The following is a 20,400-nucleotide window of genomic DNA, read 5'->3' on the forward strand; positions in this document are numbered from 1 at the left end:
TAAAATTAAAAAAAGGTGACATTTTAGCACAGCAATAAATTTACATGATGTATTAACCCCTTGAGCATTGGACCAGTTTTTCATTCTTTGTTCCCTGCCTTCCAAAAGCCACATAGCCATATGAGGCTTGTTTTTTGCGAGACAAGTTGTACTTTCTAATAGAACCATTTAATATTCAATACAATGTATTGAGAAGCTGGAAAAAAGTATTAGTGGGGTGGAATTGGAATAGAAAAATACAATTCTGCCATTGTTTTACGGATTTCATGCTTACGACATTCACTGGGCTGCAAATGACATCCTTAACTTTTTTATATTCCTGTCTCCCCATTTTTGTCGGGACAGCTGTCGTTTTTTGGGTACTTTTTTGAGGTATGTTTGACCTTTTTTTGATCACTTTTTATTCAATTTTCTTTATGAGGCGAAGTGATTTTTGGACATTTAGAATTTTTTTTTTCCCCATTACAGAGTTCACTATATGGGTTAGATACATTTAAATTCTGATAGCATCTTTGGATGCAGTGTTACCAATGATGTTTACATTTTTTATTTTATATTTACATACAGTGTATATGTATTTAAAAAACTTTTTTTTTAAACTGCATGTTTAGTCCACCTAGGAGACTTGCACATACAGTCTACAGTAGAATTGCTGTTTTAAAATGATGGCCTTTAATAGAAACTTTCCTAGGGCAGGCTTTGGAGCCTTCAGAAGGTTCCCTGCTGACATAGCAACCAAACAGTTCCTGCAATCTTGGGGAGAAAAATGCTGGAAAATAGTCTGAACAATCACTAAGACTTAGGGCTCATGCACACAACAGTATGGCTTTTTCAGTGTTTTGCGGTCCGTTTTTTCCGGATCCGTTTTCTGTTTCCTTTCCGTTTTTCCGTTCTGTTTTGGGCTGGGCATAACATTTTCAATAGATGGTTCAGCAAAAACGGAACGGATACAGAAGACATACGGATGCATTTCCGTATGTGTTCCATTTTTTTGGCGGACCCATTGAATGGAGCCAAGCATCGTGATTTGCGGACAACAATAGGACATGTTCTAATGTGCAGCAGCTTCTGTTAATTCAGGAGGACAGAAGCTGCTACACACGACAATGTAGAGGAGCTTCTCCGGCAGCTGATCCTGAGAGTTGAGTTGGGAGGTGGAGAGGATTGGCTTTGGTGTTTAGCCCAGCCGATGTATTCAGCAGTGGTCGAGAGGAAGGCGCTGGCAGAGGAAGCTGATGGGGAAGTGGTGCTGCTGGCCAATCACTTGGGAGAGGCAGAGGATATTGCACTGCCCAGTAATGTTTGAGGAAGGCTAAGGCATAGCCGAAACGTTGCACTTCTGGGTTGCTTGTACTGCTTTTCTTGGATTAAAACATCATTTTTCAAATTGCTGGATGCTGCCTCTTCTTCTATATTGATCTAATGGAGCAGCTTTTGAAAACTGCTCTGGAGGCGCGCTTTTCGATTTCAACTAATGGCGGGTGCTGTATTTATTTTCTTTATACACTGCCCAGTAAAAGAGCTGCTGCAACAGTCGGTGAGGAACAGTGCTGGTGACCAGCAAAGGCTACCTTTTGATTTTGAAAGTGGTGCCTTGTGTTCACCTGTGGATTCAGTCTGTTTACAGCAAGCTTCTTAGAGTAGTCTTAGGCCTCTTGCACACGACCGTATGCCCTCCGAGACATACAGTCCGTGAGCGGGCCATATGTCCCGGAGCGACATTGATCGTGCGCACGGGAGCGCACAGCATCATAGATTAGAATGATGCTGTGCACGTCGGGCCGCCCGCAGGGCTATTGTCCCGCACTCATATGAAATCGAAAAGCGCGCCTCCAGAGCCGTTTTCAAAAGCTGCTCCATTAGATCCAATATAGAAGAAGAGGCAGCTGTGCGCTCCCGTCCGCTCGGAGGGCATACGGTCATGTGCAAGAGGCCTTATTCTCAGCCTGTGGATTGTAGATCTGAGTGTCTGTCTCCTCAAGCTGCCTCTGGATGAATCCAGGAGGATTCTTCTAGTGGTGAGAACATTCACGTTCAATCTGTCTCTGCAAGAATGCTTTCTGACTCTGCTTCTGTCTGGTTTAGTTACAGTGATGTCTGATTTTGAGAATAGGCAGGTCTTGCCTTCTGTAGGGGTTTGGGTTAAATGGCCTGGTAATGTGATTGGTGATTCTTCTGTCAATTGCCAGTTCTAAATAAGAGTGTTAATGAGTTATGTGTAAAGGATGCCATAGCCTGTGAAGTTTCCCCCTTGGGCTTTCTATTGTCTATTAGCGTTAAAAAAACGTATCTGGCGTAACAAGTGTTGATTTGTTATCTTTGCAGCCTTCTACTAAGGAGTATGTTGTATGGACGGAGAAGAAACATAATACATAATGAAGCCTTTGTCCATTTAAGCTGCCGTTTTGGGTGAAAAATATCTGTCTCATTGTGGTGGTTCATTCCAGCATGTTGATATTATATTAGAAGCATATCAAAACTTTTGCAGTATGGTTTGGTATCAGCACGATGAGATGTTCCGCCAAAAGGTTGTGGTGCAACCATCGCTCAAATCAGATGTCAAAGACATTGGTCTTTGAATTAATCTTATGCTTCCGCAAAGATCCATTCCTTCTGAGCGAACTGCTTCTACTCAAGATGGCAATCATGCAACCATGCTCATACTGTTATGAACATGAATGCTCCTTTTGTGGCAGCACCCATCCAATGTAAAGATGGTAAGTCCACTCAGCGGCAGTTTAACGTCAAGGAACTGTTTTCAAAAAGCCTGGACACCAGTGAGACTAACCGCCATGGCTAAGGCTAATTTCACACCAGTGTTGGAGACATCCAGCAGGCTGTTCTGGCAGAGAGCTCCCTGGCGGAGTTCTCTGGATCCGGCACAGCTGGAAAGTGCCGCCTGGCCGCTTGAACCCATTGACTATAATGGGAACCAGCGGAGATCCGGCCGCTCCCTGTGATAAATGCTGGTATCCGGCTGGACAAAAGTTGCTGCATGCTATGTTTTTTGTCCGTCTGAATCTCAGCATATATGCTGGGGAGCATCCGGCTCCCTGCCAGTTCCCTTTATAGTCAATGGTGGACAGGTGGCAATATCCAGCTATGGCCAAACAGCCTTCCGGCTGTCTTCTAACTCTGATGTAAAGGTAGCCGAAGACGATTCCAGACCAGGTGAAAACTGAGCTGAATGAAGGTTTTCTGGTTCCAGAATGTAAAGGTCCAGGTTGCTGCTGGGTGGGCAATCTAAGCTCGGTTTCTAGGTATTTTGATGTTGTACATAATAAGAATATAACAGAATTAGGGTAAAACGTTTCCTCGTTCATTGGGCAGTCTGTGACAGTATTACATTGCTAGATAATCACTAACACTCGTTATCGATTATCGTCCGAAACATTGACCAGTGTAATACAGCCTTAGGCCTCCTGCACACGACCGTATGGCTTTTTCAGTGTTTTGCGGTCCGTTGTTCCATTTTTTGTTTCCGTTGTGTTTCCGTTTCTGTTCCGTTTTTCCGTATGGCATATACAGTATACACTAATTACATAGAAAAAATTGGGCTGGGCATAAAATTTTCAAACGGAACAGATACGGAAGACATACTGATGCATTTCCGTATGTGTTCCTTTTTTTTTTGCGGACCCATTGACTTGAACGGAGCCACGGAACATGATTTGCGGGCAATAATAGGACATGTTTCAACGGAACGAAAAAACGGAAACAGATTGCATACGTAGTACATTCCGTTTTATGTGGAACCATTGAAATTAATGGTTCCGTATAAGGAACGCAAAGAACGGTCCGTATACGGAACGCAAAAAACGTTAGTGTGAACGAGTCCTTATTACAATGGATCCGCAAAAATAACGGATCCACAAAAAAAAGGATGCCATACGGAATCCATCTTTTTTTTTTTTTGCGGATCAGCAATTTGCGGACCGCAAAACACATACGGCCTCAACTGAAAACTCACCTACACCATCTCCAATGTTCCCAATTTTGGGACACCCGGACCTCCCGGCGAGTATTTCGGGAGGCCCATTTGTGCAGTGGAGACGGAGTGGGAGGTGTCGTGCGCCTTTCTTTAGAACAGCAGGACGTTGGCTTACTCACGCCGAACTACTAGAGCAGTCTGAGCCCTGTACTTTCGGTCCATGGAGAACTAGGCAACTGCATCACTTCCTTTCCTCTATTCCCTCTTCCCCAGATTTTGATAGAGCCCTCACTCCCTTTGAAAGAATATGCATAGGTTCAGGTGTATATCGCCATTCTCTCTGAGCTTTACAAAACACTGGTAACACCTGACAAAGATTTCTACCCTTCTTGCGTAAACAAGTGGACTCAGGATCTACGACTGGATATCTCCTCTGACCAATGGCTTAAAATATTCCAATTAGCTCATAAGTCTTCCATTGCCAGTAAGTATCAAGAGGCTAGTTACAAAATATTGTCAAGGTGGTACTATGTTCCGACCCGTCTCCAAAGAATGTTTCCGACGGCGTCCCCTCTGTGCTGGCGATGTGAATCGTCTCAGGGTTCGCTTCTCCATATTTTCTGGCAATGTGACAAAATCAGGCATTTTTGGGACTCAATTCACAGGGCTTTATTGTCCATTTTCCCCTTCACTATTCCAAATTCGCCAGGTTTTTTCTTATTGCTTCACTCGGATTTGCCCATGAGCTTACTCCGACGCTCCTGTTTGCGTCATATGGTCATTGCGGCTAGGTCTTGCATCCCGATGAAGTGGAAATCCTCTGTTCCACCATCCACTGAATTGTGGATTCAAAAAGTGGAAGAGATCCGGAGAATGGAGGAACTAACGGCATCCTTGAAGTGCAACAACAAAACTTTTGTCACGACTTGGACCCCTTGGTTCACCTTCCAAGATTCAACAGAGTATCAATCCTTGCTTACCTGAAGTGTCCCTTGCGCCTAACCCTCCTATTAAGTCTTCTATAACTGGATTTGTCCCCCCCCCCTTCTGTGATGTGTCTTTTCCCTCTGTCAGTTTTATTGATGTTATTGGTATCTTGATAAGAATACTTTGTGATTGGCCACTTTTAGAGAGAGTAGTTTTTCTTTGTTTGTCATGATCATTATTATTTTGCTCAGTCACTATCATGGTTATCATATGCTATGTATATTCAGATTCTATTGTCAGAATATCAATATGTTACTCATGTCTGTATGCCGGACTGGTTTCGGCTGTGCCATTTTGTGATATGTGATTTAACATGTTACAAGCATGGTCATATTCTTGAAACTTATAAATAAAGAATTTATAAAAAAAAAAGAAAAACAGAAAAATACGGAAACTGAATGCATATGGAGTACATTCCTTTTTTTTTTTTTGCGGGACCATTGAAATGAATGGTTCTGTATACAGACCGTATACGGAACGCAAAAAACGGCCCGTAAACGGAAAAAAAGTCATGTGCCGGAGTCCTTAAAGGGAGTCTGTCACCAACTTTGCATGTTCTACACTGCTTACGTTGAGTTCTTGCACACACACACACACACACACACGGTAATAACGGTACTTTTCTTGTTTTGGTCCAATTCTCTAAAGCTGCAAAAATGAGGTTATAATAGTATGCAAATGAGGGCTCGCAAGTGACCAGCGGCAGTTTTCCTGCTGTAAGTGCCCAGGCCGCTCAGTGTTCTGTGTGCCTAGCTCCTCCCTAGTGTATTGTCTGGCCAACCCTTTCATGATGTTACATCATCCTCTCCAGTTCTTGAGATCCCGCGTGTGCACAGTTCACCGCTGGACCCGGACATGCGCACTCTGATAACAATATTGCCGCTGTCTCTTACCGCTCTACCTCTTCCATCTTTGCCAGTAGCCGGCGCATGCGAACTGCTGCAAACGGGCCCAGCGGTGAACTGTGCACACACATCATGAAAGGGCTGGCCAGAGGATATACTGGGGAGGGCACTTGCGAGCCCTTATTTGCATACCATTATAACCTTTTTTTTGCACCAAAACAAGAAAGGTACCGTTAATATTGTGCCTGTGTGTGCAAGAACGCAATATAAGAGTAAAACATGAAAAGTTGGTGACGGACTCCCTTTAAGTTTTTTTATCATCTGTGTTTTTATTATTTGGATAGCTAGAAAAGTCATCCATCATTTCACATTAAAGTACAAACATTTCCCTTACGGGTTCATGAATAACAATGGATGACATGACATATTCAAGATACAGTACCTATCTAGTATTACATCATACTGAGATACAAATCCTGATAACAACATATAAAACATTAACCTTGTTCATATCCAGAAGCCAATGAAAAATTGACATGAGCCCAATTACGGATTTGTTTAGATCAGTAAATAAAATTTAAATAAAATTTAAATAAAATTTAAATAAAATTTAACTTTAAAATTTAAAGTAAGAGGAGAGGGGTGGGGGGGGGGGGGCATGGGGGGGGGGGCATGGGTGGGGGGGGGGGGGGGAAGAAAGGGAAGGGGGAAGAAGAATGTTACTTGTGGTTTAGAAACCTAATTCTTCAGGTATCAGGAGGGGGATTAGTTCTTGTTGCTCCACAATATGATGACTTCAACCAAGCATCCCAAGTTTTGAGAAACTTATGATGGTTACGACATGATCTACTGGACATCTCTTCAAACCTACATATTTGATGCACTTTTTCCATCCACTCATTAATGGAAGGGGGCACAGTATTTAGCCATTTCAATGGTATTAAAGATTTGGCTGCTGCTAAAAAGTGGTTTATCAAGACTGAAGGCTGCTGATGTGTACCCGGTATAGGAAGCCCAAGCAAGACCAGGGCCGGGGTCAACTTAATTTGCATACCCAAGATTTCTGTTACTATACGTTCTAATTCAGACCAGAAGGGGCATATAAGCTTACAGTCCCACCAAATATGTGCATGTGTACCAATTTGAGAGTTGCACCTCCAGCATTGATTTGAGGGTGACAAGCCATGCGCTTGAAGAAACTCCGGTGTTTTGTACCATCGAGCCAAGATCTTATAATGTGTTTCCTGCAAGCGCACACATCTGGAGTAACCATGAGACTTCTGGAGTATTTGATTCCTTTCTAACTCTGTGAAAGAGAGACCCAATTCCTTTTCCCAGGACGAAATGTACCCCGGGCAGTTCGAAACCCTGGCTCCCCTCACTACTGGTAACACCTCAGAGAGCTTACCAAGTCTGGAGACCGTAGATGACAGGGCTAGTTCAAAATCAGTAAGCTCCCTGAAGGGGTAGTTGTTTAGCAGGAAATCCGCACAACACCTGTTAAAGTGAGAAATATGCAAAAATGTGAGAGTAAAGTTTGGAATCAACTCTTGCAGTTCTGTTCGGCTGGGAGTCCCTCCGCTCGGGAATAATTTTGAGACTGTCACTCGTCCTATTTGTTCCCACATGGGTTTAAAGGTCAGAGATTCTCTACCCACGACCACAGGTATCAAACTGGAAGGCAGCAACGGTGAGACCTTAGGAGCAAGAGAAGGAGACAAGGACGCCCATATATCAGAAGCGCCTTTAAAGAGTAGATTATTGTCAAATGGGTTAAACTTTTTACTTGTTTTGGAGGGTAACCATAGATCTCGTAGTAATTCTCCTTTATAAGCCCTTTCAGACCACTTGGAAATATTCTGCGGTTCAGAGAAGCCTACTAAATTACTCCATCTTCTCAATTGGATCGCTTTATATAGAGTTTGCACATCCGGCAGACCTATCCCTCCTTGTCCCCGGGGTCTAACTAAAAGTTCATGCGCTAAACGTGGGCGTTTCTGCTTCCATATATACCTCGAGAACAGTGATCTTAATTTGGCGAAAAAGATTTGTGGTAAAGCAATCGGCAGCATTTGCATCTTGTATAGGATCCTGGGGAGGATGTACGTTTGAATGACATTTTTCCTACCAAACCACGAGATCAGTGGGATATCGTAATCTGTAAGGATTTTTTGAAGTTCCGTAAGAAGCGGACGGAAATTCATATCATATAGTTTGTGAATGGACGAGGAGATATGCACGCCTAGGTATTTAAGAGAGGAGGAAGCCCACACAAAAGGTGAGATATCTTTGACTTCTCTAAGCTTCTGTTTGGTCAGGGAGATATTCAGTAACTCCGATTTAGTGACATTCACTTTAAAATTTGACACCTCTCCAAAAACCCTAAACAGGTCTACCAGGCAGGGCAATCCCTCCTCCGGTTCAGGTAACAAAAATAGTAAGTCATCTGCAAAGGCTAAAGCCTTCAATTCCCCTTCAGGGGTGGAAAAACCTCTAATGCTCGAGTTTTGTCTCACTTTTTGAAGTAATGTCTCCATCACTAGAACAAATAGAGTGGGGGATAGAGGACAACCCTGCCTGGTACCGTTTGCAATCCCAAAAGGAGTCGATAAATAGTCATTGATCAGCAGAAAGGCCGATGGCTGAGAGTATAGCGAGAATATCGCTTCTATGAAATTGTTTGGGAAGCCAAACTTCATGAGGGTAGAGCGCATAAAAAGCCAATTAACTCTATCAAAGGCCTTCTCGGCATCTACTCCGAGAAGGACCAGTGATCTAGATTCTGCATGTGCCTGATGTATTGCAGTGAGAAGTTTAATTGTATTGGTCCTCCCCTCCCTCCCCGGGACAAAGCCTGATTGTTCCTCCCCTATCAAGTGAGGCAGAAGCTTCTTAATTCTTAAGGATAGTAACTTAGCCCAAATTTTCAGGTCTAAATTTAGAAGTGATATGGGTCTGTAACTTCCACATTCTTCTGGATTCTTCCCTTCTTTCGCTATAAGGGTAATATGGGCCTCTTGGGACTGCTTAGGTAGTGGATCACCCTCAAACAATGAGGAACAGAGATCCAAGAGGTGAGGCATAAGTATTTCCTGGAATTTTTTGTAATAAAGCAATGGCAGTCCGTCCGGGCCTGGACTTTTTCCTGGGGGGAAGGAGGCGAGGACCATAGAAACTTCCTTTTGTGTGATAGGAGTAATGAGGGAATTGATCATTGCCTGGTCTAGCTTTGGTAAGGAGATGTCTTGTAAGAAGCTATCTGTTAAGATTTTCTTCTGATTTTCGCTATATGTAGTATTGGCTTTATCTATATTATATAGTGCCGAGTAATATTTATGGAAAGCCGCTGCCATCTCTGGAAGCGACGATGTTGTCTTTCCCATGTGATCCTTGATTTTATGAATGTGTTGTTTAGCTTTCTCCTTCTTAAGTAGAGCCATCATAAGCTTCCCACCTTTGTTCCCATGTGCATATAGCTTATGTCTAAAATGTAAATATGCTTTGTCAGATTTATTCTGTAAGTGAGTGAGGAGCTTTTCTCTTAAAACTCTTAATTTCTCTTGTGTGGGCCTCAAGCTGGTGTTCTTGTGTTCTCTCTCCAAGATGGATATTTGCTCTAACAACTCATCTGTGACTTTCTGCCTTTCCTTTTTTAATTTAGACCCCCATGAGATGAATAAGCCCCTAACAAAAGCTTTATGAGTTTCCCATATTATTGGACTCTTTGGACCAGAATTTTTGTTTAAATCAAAGAAGAACCTGAGTTGCGATTGTATATCTAGAAACGCTTTAGTATTTTCTAAAATCTGCTCGTTTAGGCGCCATCTCCATGCTGTTGGGACAACGTCAGCTAAAGTAAGGGAAAAATGAACCGGTGCATGATCTGATATAGTTATAGACGAGATACCTGTGGTCGTTACCCATGACAATAAAGAATCGTGAACCATCAAGTAATCCAACCTTTGATGCGAGTTATGAACTGAAGAAAAATAGGAGTAGTCCCGAGCGGAGGGATTCTGTAGTCGCCAAATGTCTGAAAGAAAAAGTTCAGAAAATTTAGAACGCAATCTAGCTAATGCACGGTTAGAAATACCTGACTTGTTCGTAGAGGAATCCAGTGAAGGATTCAAAGTTACATTCAAATCTCCTCCCAAGATTATTGGGCCATCTGCAAACAATTTAAGTTTATCCAAGGAGTCTAGAAGCCAAGAAACTTGACCATGATTGGGAGCGTACAAGTTTGCCAAAGTAAGTTTGGTATTATAAATCTGCACTCTCAGAAATAACATTCTACCTTCCAAATCTGTGTATTGTTTCAGAATTTTGATAGGGATAGCTTTATGTACTGCTATCGATACTCCCTTGGAAGCTGAAGTAGCATGGCAGGAATGATACCAGTTTGTGAAGTGTTTGGAGGGTAACTTGGGGATTTTATTTTTCTTAAAATGAGTCTCTTGTAAAAAGAGAATAGAGGCTTTAAGTTTCTTGAGCATGTCCAGTATATGATGTCGTTTGTTAGGGGTATTTAAGCCCCTTACATTAAAGGTTGCGCATCTGATTTCACTCATATTCCTAAATATTCCTGATACCTATTAGAGAAGTGTAGTATAGGAATGGGGTAATGGGGTAGGGGGAGGAAGAGGAGGAGGAGAAGACAAAATAATAATAACAATATATGAACGAGAAATAAAATAAAATAAAGTGAAATAAAATCAAGTAAAAGATGAACTTCAAATCTCTTGAAGTTAATAAAATGGGTTGTTGTGTGAGATAATACTCAGAGAGGAGGGAACTGTGTGTTCAAATTGTGAACAATCCTTGACCTGTGGTGTACAGGTACGTAGCATTATGTTAAACGAAAGAACGAAAGGCAAATCGCCAACTAATATATACCATATCTATAGTGTAAAATGTCAGCTTCCTTCCAAAGATACATATAGTAGCTAACCTGGTTTGGGAAGCGGGATAAGGGAAGAAAAGGGGGGGGGGTGGGGGGGGGGTACTGTGGATGAATTACTATGCTTGAAGACTAGAGAGTACATGCTTATAACTGTCACAATTTCTCAAGCACCAACAATTACTTGTCTAGTTCCTAACAGTCTATTAACTAGTAAGTCAAATATCAAATCAGGTCCTTAAGCAGATAAGTACGGCCATAGGTGCTGCCCATATTTGACTAACAGGACAGTAGCAACATGAAGGGAAGGTGGGTAAGGAGGGGAGGGACAGAGCATGGGGAAGAGTTTAACTGAGGCAGAAGTATATGATACATGTAATATTCTCCATTAAAGCATTCTATGCATCTGATGTTTTGATGTTTCGTCTGCACCATCTAAGGAAATTACAAGCATAACTTCCAATCAGACTATGCAAAAACGCAGAACCTATAGCTTCCTTAGCGGCCTACTCAACTTCAGGAGGAAGGGTAAGGGGGGGGGGGGGGGGAGTGGGGTAGACGAAAACAGTACACTAATACATTTCTGCCGCTTAATAATAAGGTACAGTACAGTATATTAATTATACTTCTATGTTGTCAGGTAATAAGCTGAATCAGAGTCCTGCTTGAGTGAGCTCTTGCATAGAGAAACCGATGGTATCTTGTGTGTATCCTAGATAACAACTTAAAAGGGGGAGATTAAGGGAAATGGAAGGAGGGGGGGGAGGGGGGGGGGAATATGGAAGGAAGGAAAAGTTACACAAATCTATTATATGTAAACCAACGTTCTTCTTGAGATCTGTCCTAGAAGAATTTCCTTTAAACAGATTGAAGGGATCCATTCCCAACGGATGAACATCGGAACGTATTCAGCTACCATGAATCTGCTTGTGGATCAACAGGGACCGATTCAAAGTAGGAGACAACAAGACATGCTCCTGTTTCAGCGAGGTGGTGACTTGTTGTGAAACGATGGCCTCTTTGCTCTCTGGGGTTTCGGCCTAGAAGCAGTATGCCAATCTTCAAGCTGAGGTAAAAGAGGTAGACGAACCAAGTCTGCCGCCGGCGACCATGATGGAATCTCAATTGGTTCTATGTCCAAAATCTTCCACGCGGTTTCTAAATCAGCAGGGGTTTTTATGATTATCCGCTTATCATTTTTTAATATAGATATTCCGAATGGGAACAGCCAGGCATATTGGAGGTTTTTTGCCCTTAGTTTTTCCAGCAGCGGTCGCAACATTCTCCGCTTCTGTAAGGTAGAGGGGGCAATGTCCTGATATAGAGAGATCTCGGCTCCTTCATATGTAGTAGGGCTCTTTTCCCTAGCCGCTCTTAGAATCGCTGCCGTGTCCACAAAAGATAGTAAACCGCAAATTATATCACGCGGTGGCTCATTAGGCTTCGGCCTCGAGCGAAGGGCCCTATGTATACGCTCTATTACCACCTCCAGTGCCCGGTCCGGCCCCAGGAGTTCAGCAAATATTTCTTTTGCCACTTTAGGGAGCGCCTCATTAGCCCAGGATTCAGGTAGCCCTTTTATTCTAATATTTTTACGACGGCTTCTGTTCTCCTGGTCTTCTATTAATGTATACGCCGTGTTCACATGAGCCTCCAGCTGCTCTGTTCTAGTCGCGAGACCTGTAGCATGAACAGTTAACTCCGAGCACGTCGTCTCGAGGGCCTCCGTTCGGAAACCAAGGGCTTGTAAGTCCGTTTTAATGTCAGCTAGGTCGTCCCTTACCGGTCTTAGTGCCTGGGCTAGGGTCCTTTTTAGTACTGTCGCAGTGAGCGCTTCATCTGCGGGTTGTTCTTCTTCACTGCTGGAGTGGCGCTCCTCTTCTTCCGATTCCCTCAGCTCGGAGGGTTCCGGCGCCATCTTGGTCTGTGTGGCGGGAGAGTGAGTAAGTCTCTTAGCAAAGAGTTTCGACACCGCTGCTTGATTCATTTTAGATCTGGTGGATCCTTCAGCTTCCCTCGGCTGGTATCTTCCTATTTTGCCCATAATTTTGGCGATCTGATGGGGTATTTCAATGCTAGTACAGGTACGTGGCAGAAGAGAGCTCTCTCAAGCTGCCATCCAGTCCGCGGTCAAGCTCCGCCTCCTCGACTCCCTTTAAGTTTGAGGCACCAGTTAGGTATTCCTCATCTGATCAGGCGTTATTTTTGTTGAGAGCTTTATTGGAGAAAGCATTTAGATTGCTGTCTGATAATCCCTGTTGTAGCAACTCCTTAGGTTTCCGCTTTAATAATAGGTATTTTTTTGATAAGTCCCTCCCGATGGGGTTTTCCGCTTCTTGCCATTACTTTGAAGCTTTTTCTTCTTTCATTCATTGGTTAGTGCAGGGGGGAGTGCCTCAAGGAGGAATTTTACATTGTTTGGACTCTCTTTTTATATGTTGGGTTTTTCTAATTCTGCGTTATGTTCTGAATTGTTACCCAAGTTTGCTGAAATTGCTGGTTCGTTCTTTTAGCAGAAGAAAATGTCCTTGTTTGCCTTTAGAAATAGTCTTAGGTATAGTCTTAGATTCAAACAGAATGGAATTTAGATTGTCCGTAAGTAAATGGAATACAATTAGGACTTTATTTGTTTTCTTGCTTGCAATGCAGACGTGTACGCTTCAGGAAATGCAGTCTTTGTTGGGCTATTTAAATTGTCACGAGGGTGTCGAGGACCACGCCTGACTCCGTTATACCCGGGGTCAGGAAGTCGCAGCGGTTGGCTGCACGCTCTATTTAAGATAGGGCTGTTTTCCTTATGGTACCTTTTGGGTTTGCTTAGCAAACCCTTTTGGCTCACTCAGGGATCCGTAGCTCCTTCTCCTCAGCTGTTCCTTGTCCAGCACTCCCAGACCTCCTTATATTTCTCTCTCACACTTCTCTGGTTGCCAGAGATAGAGCTTCCTGCCTGGACATCTATTCTGACCTTCTGGAGCTGTGTTGCTGCGTTCGCTGGTAGTTGGTCCAGTACGCTACCCTCCAGATCCCTGTTGGACCTTTTTGGTTTATTGTGGTCGCCCACCTGGGTGTATGTGTTTGTATGTTTTGTCTGTCCTCTCCCTGGTGTTTCCCTCTTAGTGATAGTGGTGTGGACTAGCGATCCCACCGGCCTGTTCACTATCCAGGGCTCATATTAGGGAAAGCCAGGGTTTAGGCACGTGATCGCCGCACGGGTGAGGAACCCGTCTAGGGACGTCAGGGCAGTCAGGTGCCAGCCGCAAGGTGAGTTAGGGGTCACCACCTTTCCCTCTCCCTTGGGCAGGGCTTTCCCTGTTTTCCTCCCTGTGCGTGACGTCGGTCATTACATTATCTCTGGCCATTATTTTGTGTAGGTAAAAAAAAAAAAAAAAAAAAAGATTTTACCTACTTAGAATCCAGTATGGATCAAATTGCTGCTCTGTCCAAACAATTTCATGGCCTGTCTTTGGAGGTGGCAGGATTTAAGGCGTCACTCCTCCAGCAACAGCAGCAATTACAACTGACTGCAAGCCCAGCGGTTGCTACTGGTAACCAGGTTGTTGCGGAACCCAAGGTCCCTCTCCCTGACAGATTTTCTGGGGGAAGGGACAAGTTTTTGACATTCCGTGAGGCCTGTAAGTTATATTTTAAACTGCGCCCTTACTCCTCTGGTAATGAAGATCAGCGGGTGGGGGTTGTTATTTCCCTGCTGCAGGGGGATCTGCAGTCCTGGGCGTTCTCTTTACCTACTGATTCCCAGGCTCTTCGGTCAGTGGATGAGTTTTTCGGGGCCTTGGGTCTCATATATGACGACCCTGACCGAGTCGCACTGGCTGAATCAAGATTACGGAGACTCTTACAAGGAGAGCGGCCGGTAGAGGAGTATTGCTCTGAATTCCGTAGGTGGGCTACGGATACCCAATGGAATGACCCGGCTCTCAGGAGTCAGTTCTGCTCTGGGTTATCCGAAAGGGTTAAGGATGCGCTTGCATTATATGAGACCCCCTTTTCCCTTGATGCGGTTATGTCCCTTTCTATCCGAATAGATAGACGCCTTAGGGTCAGGTTGAAAAAACCGGAGCAATTGGTAACCCCTCCCAAGCAGCAGTTAGTCTGTACGGACTTAGACGAGCCTATGCAGCTAGGAGGAACTACTCGTCAGGTCCGTCCTCCTGAGGCTCGCCGTAGGCGTGGGGTTTGTTTTTTTTTGTGGGGAGAGGGGTCATTTCATTAATGTCTGTCCTTCTTTCCTCAGAAACAAAAGACCGTCGGAAAAACTACTAACCCCAGGCTGTGTGGAGGATGTCAGCCGGGGGGTATACGTTTCCTCCATACGTACATCGCAATTTGTGTTGCCAGCGGTTATTATTTTTGGTGATAAGACGGAGACTATTTCTTTCTTTCTAGACAGTGGAGCAGGGGTAAATTTGATAGATGCCCATTTTGCCCGCACTTTGGGTTTGTCTCTCTGTACGCTACAGAGACCCATTCCCATATTCGCTATTGATTCTGCTCCTCTGTCTCAGAGAAACCTCACGCACATTGTTTATAATTTACACCTTCGGGTAGGGGACCACCATAACGAGATGCTTTCAGGTTATGTTCTGGAGGGGCTTCCCACTCCGGTAGTGCTGGGTCTTCCCTGGTTGGTAGCGCACAATCCAGTGGTGGATTGGCAGGCCAGGGAGATATTGGAGTGGAGTGAGCAGTGCAGAGAAAATTGCTTAAATAGCAATTGCTTAGTCGCCTCCATAACTACCCTACCTACATTTATTTCGGACTTTGAGGATGTTTTTTCTGAAAAGGGTTGTCAGAAGTTACCACCTCATCGTCCTTATGATTGCCCGGTTAACCTTATTCCCGGCGCAAAATTACCCAAGACCAGGTTATATAATCTTTCGGGTCCAGAGAGACAAGCCATGAAAGATTATATCTCCGAGAGCTTGGCTAAGGGACACATCAGACCCTCTTCTTCACCCGTGGCTGCAGGGTTTTTCTTCGTTAAAAAGAAAGATGGGGGCCTGCGTCCTTGCTTAGATTTTCGCGAATTAAATCAGATAACCATCCGAGACCCATACCCTCTTCCTCTCATTCCTGACCTGTTTAATCAGATTGCGGGTGCTAGGTGGTTCTCCAAACTTGATCTTAGGGGTGCCTACAATCTGATTCGTATTAAGGAGGGGGATGAGTGGAAGACAGCGTTTAACACCCCTGAGGGGCATTATGAAAATCTAGTTATGCTTTTCGGTCTGACCAATGCTCCTGCCGTCTTTCAACATTTCGTTAATGACATTTTTAGTCATCTAATCGGCAGGTTTGTGGTAATCTACCTAGATGATTTAATTTATTCGTCTGATCTGAAAACACATGAGGTGCATGTCAGACAAGTACTGCAGGTCCTACGGACGAATGAATTATATGCTAAAATTGAAAAATGTGTCTTCGCCGTTCAGGAGATACAATTCCTGGGTTATTTTTTATCTGCGTCAGGTTTCCGTATGGATCCTAGGAAGGTCCAGGCAATTTTAGATTGGGATCTTCCTGAGAACCTCAAAGCACTACAACGGTTCTTGGGCTTCGCGAATTTCTATAGGAAATTCATTAAAAATTATTCACTTATTGTAAAACCGCTTCCTGACATGACTAGGAAGGGGACTGATTTTTCTAAATGGTCTGACGCCGCTAAAGTTGCTTTTTCCTCTCTAAAAGAGAGGTTTACCTCAGCACCTGTACTGGTCCAACCTGATGTCTCTCAGCCTTTTATTGTTGAAGTCGATGCGTCAGAGGTGGGAGTGGGGGCGGTGTTGTCTCAGGGTCCGTCTCCTGGCAAATGGCGTCCTTGTGCTTTCTTTTCTAAAAAACTATCTGCAGCAGAAAAGAACTACGATATTGGCAAAAGGGAACTATTAGCTATTAAACTTGCGTTTGAGGAGTGGCGTCATTTCTTAGAGGGGGCAGTCCACCCCGTCACTGTGATTACGGACCACAAAAATCTTCTGTACCTCGAATCAGCTAAGCGTCTCACCCCTAGACAGGCTAGGTGGTCGCTATTTTTTACCAGGTTTAACTTTGTGATTACCTATCGTCCTGGGGCAAAGAACACCAAGGCTGATGCACTATCTCGTTGTTTCCCTGGAGGGGGTAATGTGAGTGATCCGGTACCCATTCTTCAAAGAGGAGTGGTTGTTTCTGCGGTACACTCTGTTTTGGAGGGGAAGGTGTTAGAGGCCCAGGGGGACGCCCCGGTCTCTTGCCCCTCAGAGAAATTGTTTGTACCGTTGAACTTACGTTTCGAATTATTAAAGGAACATCATAATTCGGCACTTGCTGGGCACCCGGGTAGTAAAGCAACCTTGGAACTATTGTCTCGTCGTTTTTGGTGGCCAAGGTTGCGTCAGGATGTATTGGATTTTGTGTCTTCTTGTTCTACCTGTGCGCTCGCAAAAGTTTCACATACATGTCCTGCAGGGTCTCTATTACCACTCGTCATTCCCAATAGACCGTGGACACATCTGTCAATGGATTTTATCACTGACTTACCTTTGTCTGCGGGTAAAACTGTTATTTTGGTAGTAGTGGACAGGTTTAGCAAAATGGTACACTTCATTGCGTTACCCGCACTACCTAATGCTAAGACTCTTGCTCAGGTATTCGTCAGTGAAATCGTGAAGCTTCACGGGGTCCCCTCCGATGTTGTTTCGGATCGGGGTACCCAGTTTATTTCTAAATTTTGGAAAGCTTTTTGTTCCCGTTTGGGGGTACACTTGTCCTTTTCCTCTGCTTTCCATCCTCAGTCGAATGGACAGACTGAGCGTACCAACCAAAACCTTGAGACATATCGAAGATGTTTTGTGTCTGAAAACCAAGAGTTGTGGTCATCATATTTACCGTTAGCTGAGTTTGCCATAAATAATCGTCGTCAGGAATCCACTGGCAAGTCACCATTTCTTGGTGCATATGGTTTTCATCCCCAATTCTGTACTTTCAAAGAGGGGGGGTCTTCTGGGGTTCCCGAAGAGGAACGGTTTTCGTCATCTCTTTCATCGGTATGGCAGAAGGTGCAAGCTAACTTGAAAAATATGGGAGGTAAATACAAATGCATGGCTGATAAGAGACGGTCGCCAGGTCCGGACCTAGGAGTGAATGACTATGTGTGGTTGTCTACTAGGAATATTAAATTGAAGGTTCCCTCTTGGAAACTGGGTCCTAGGTTTATTGGCCCTTACAAAATTGTAGCCATCATCAACCCCGTGGCTTTTCGCCTGGAGTTACCTCAGACTTTTAAAATTCATAATGTTTTTCATAAGTCGTTACTCAAAAAATATGTTCCACCTCTAGAACCATCACCGCTGCCACCCCCTCCTGTTGTCGTGGATGGTAACCTAGAATTTCAGATATCCAAAATTGTTAATTCTCGTCGGGTCTGCCGCTCTCTTCAATATCTGGTGCATTGGAGAGGTTACGGTCCCGAGGAAAGAATGTGGGTTCCTGCGTCTGAGGTAAACGCCGACAGGTTAGTTCGGGTTTTTCATGCCTCTCATCCTGAGAGACCTGGTCCTGAGTGTCCGGAGGCCCCTCGTAGAGAGGGGGGTACTACTGTCACGAGGGTGTCGAGGACCACGCCTGACTCCGTTATACCCGGGGTCAGGAAGTCGCAGCGGTTGGCTGCACGCTCTATTTAAGATAGGGCTGTTTTCCTTATGGTAGCTTTCTGGGTTTGCTTAGCAAACCCTTTTGGCTCACTCAGGGATCCGTAGCTCCTTCTCCTCAGCTGTTCCTTGTCCAGCACTCCCAGACCTCCTTATATTTCTCTCTCACACTTCTCTGGTTGCCAGAGATAGAGCTTCCTGCCTGGACATCTATTCTGACCTTCTGGAGCTGTGTTGCTGCGTTCGCTGGTAGTTGGTCCAGTACGCTACCCTCCAGATCCCTGTTGGACCTTTTTGGTTTATTGTGGTCGCCCACCTGGGTGTATGTGTTTGTATGTTTTGTCTGTCCTCTCCCTGGTGTTTCCCTCTTAGTGATAGTGGTGTGGACTAGCGATCCCACCGGCCTGTTCACTATCCAGGGCTCATATTAGGGAAAGCCAGGGTTTAGGCACGCGATCGCCGCACGGGTGAGGAACCCGTCTAGGGACGTCAGGGCAGTCAGGTGCCAGCCGCAAGGTGAGTTAGGGGTCACCACCTTTCCCTCTCCCTTGGGCAGGGCTTTCCCTGTTTTCCTCCCTGTGCGTGACGTCGGTCATTACATAAATTTAGGAGGATTATTCCTGTTGGTAGTGTTTTCTCAAAGTGTCTTTATTTTTCCACATGGGGGCTCTGTTTTCCTAGAGAGCATCTTAGATTGACTAGGCCTTTGAAATATCTTTCGACTTGGTTAGAGTTTTTGAGTAAGTTTAATGGTCGCGGATGCTGGCAAGAGGATTTTCAGGATTCTATTTCTTTGGTGTTATTTACAGATGCAGCTGGTAGCATTGGTTATGACGCCTTTTTGGAATGGTAAGTGGCCGGTAATTTGGGTTCAGAGTAAGAGTATTAACTTCTTAAAGGGAACCTGTCATCAACTTTATGCTGCCCATACTAACGGCAGAATAAAGAGACAGGAGAGTTGATTTCAGCGGTCTGTCATTTAAAAGTTAAAAGTAAGTGGTTGCCGAGAACCAACATCACAATCATTGCAGACTGGGCCTGGAAAAGAGTCACGGCCACCTGAGAAGATTCATGGTTACTTAATCTCCTGCTCTCCCTGCCCACCTGCTGATGATTGACAGTCTTCTACCTAGTTTTCTCCCTCTCTCTAGGAGAGAACTGCCAATCATCAGCAGATGGACGGGAGAGCAGGAGATTATTAATAACCAGGACTCTTCTCAGGTAGATCTGACTCTTTTCAAGGCCTGGGCTGCAGTGATTATGATGCTGGTTCTCAGCAACCACTTACATTTAGCTCATGAGTGACACACCACTGAGATCAGCATTTCTGTCACTAATGTATGCTGTCCTCAGTGAGGGCAGCATAAAGTTGATAACAGGTTCCCTTTAAGGACTTTTTGTATTTTTGAGTTTTCCTCACCACATTCCAATAGCAATAACTTTTCACATTTTTCATACGCATTGCAGGACATGAATTTTTTATGGCACCATTTAATAAAAAATTTTGTGGGGTAAAAACTGAAAAGAAACAATTCCACCAAGGTTTTTTGGGTTTTGAAATTATGGCCTTCACTGTACGCTAAAAATGACATGACGTCTTTATTCTTTGGGTCAATACAATACAATTACGGCAATATCAAATTTGTATAGTTTTTATTTTAATTAATTTAAAAAAAACATATAAACCTTTTGAAAAGGTTTTCTGACTGCCATAACTTTTTTATATTTCCGTTTACAGAGCTGTATGAGGACTTTTTTTTTTGTATTCATCGACAATCCCGGTCATTGCAGCTGGGTGCCTGCTCTATTATACAGCCAGCACCTTCCATGTATGGAGCGACGTGAGAGGAGCAGCACCCTCCATACAAGCCTTTGTGCATAATGCCGTACATGTTGTTTTTGGATTTATTACATTATCCTCTAAATGTGAATAAAACAGGTTTTCAGATTTTTTTTTAAATCTCATTAGATTGCTATTCTCATAGACTCCAATGCCATGGTAGATCGTGACCAAGGTATCTCAGGGGGCTTTGAAGTCCAGGAGGTGGTCCTACCAGTGATTGACAGTCTTCTCTCTATCACTGTGTATACACA

General features: G+C 44.1%; 1 protein-coding gene across 2 annotated transcripts in view; it reads right to left on the reverse strand.

Annotated features, from left to right (window-relative positions):
• HECW2 (HECT, C2 and WW domain containing E3 ubiquitin protein ligase 2) overlaps positions 1-20,400 on the reverse strand; it is a 222,162-nt gene that overhangs the window by 142,115 nt on the left and 59,647 nt on the right. The window lies entirely within an intron of this gene.

This window comes from Bufo bufo, chromosome 4, assembly GCF_905171765.1.
Source record: "Bufo bufo chromosome 4, aBufBuf1.1, whole genome shotgun sequence".
NCBI classification, from domain to species: Eukaryota; Metazoa; Chordata; class Amphibia; order Anura; family Bufonidae; genus Bufo; species Bufo bufo.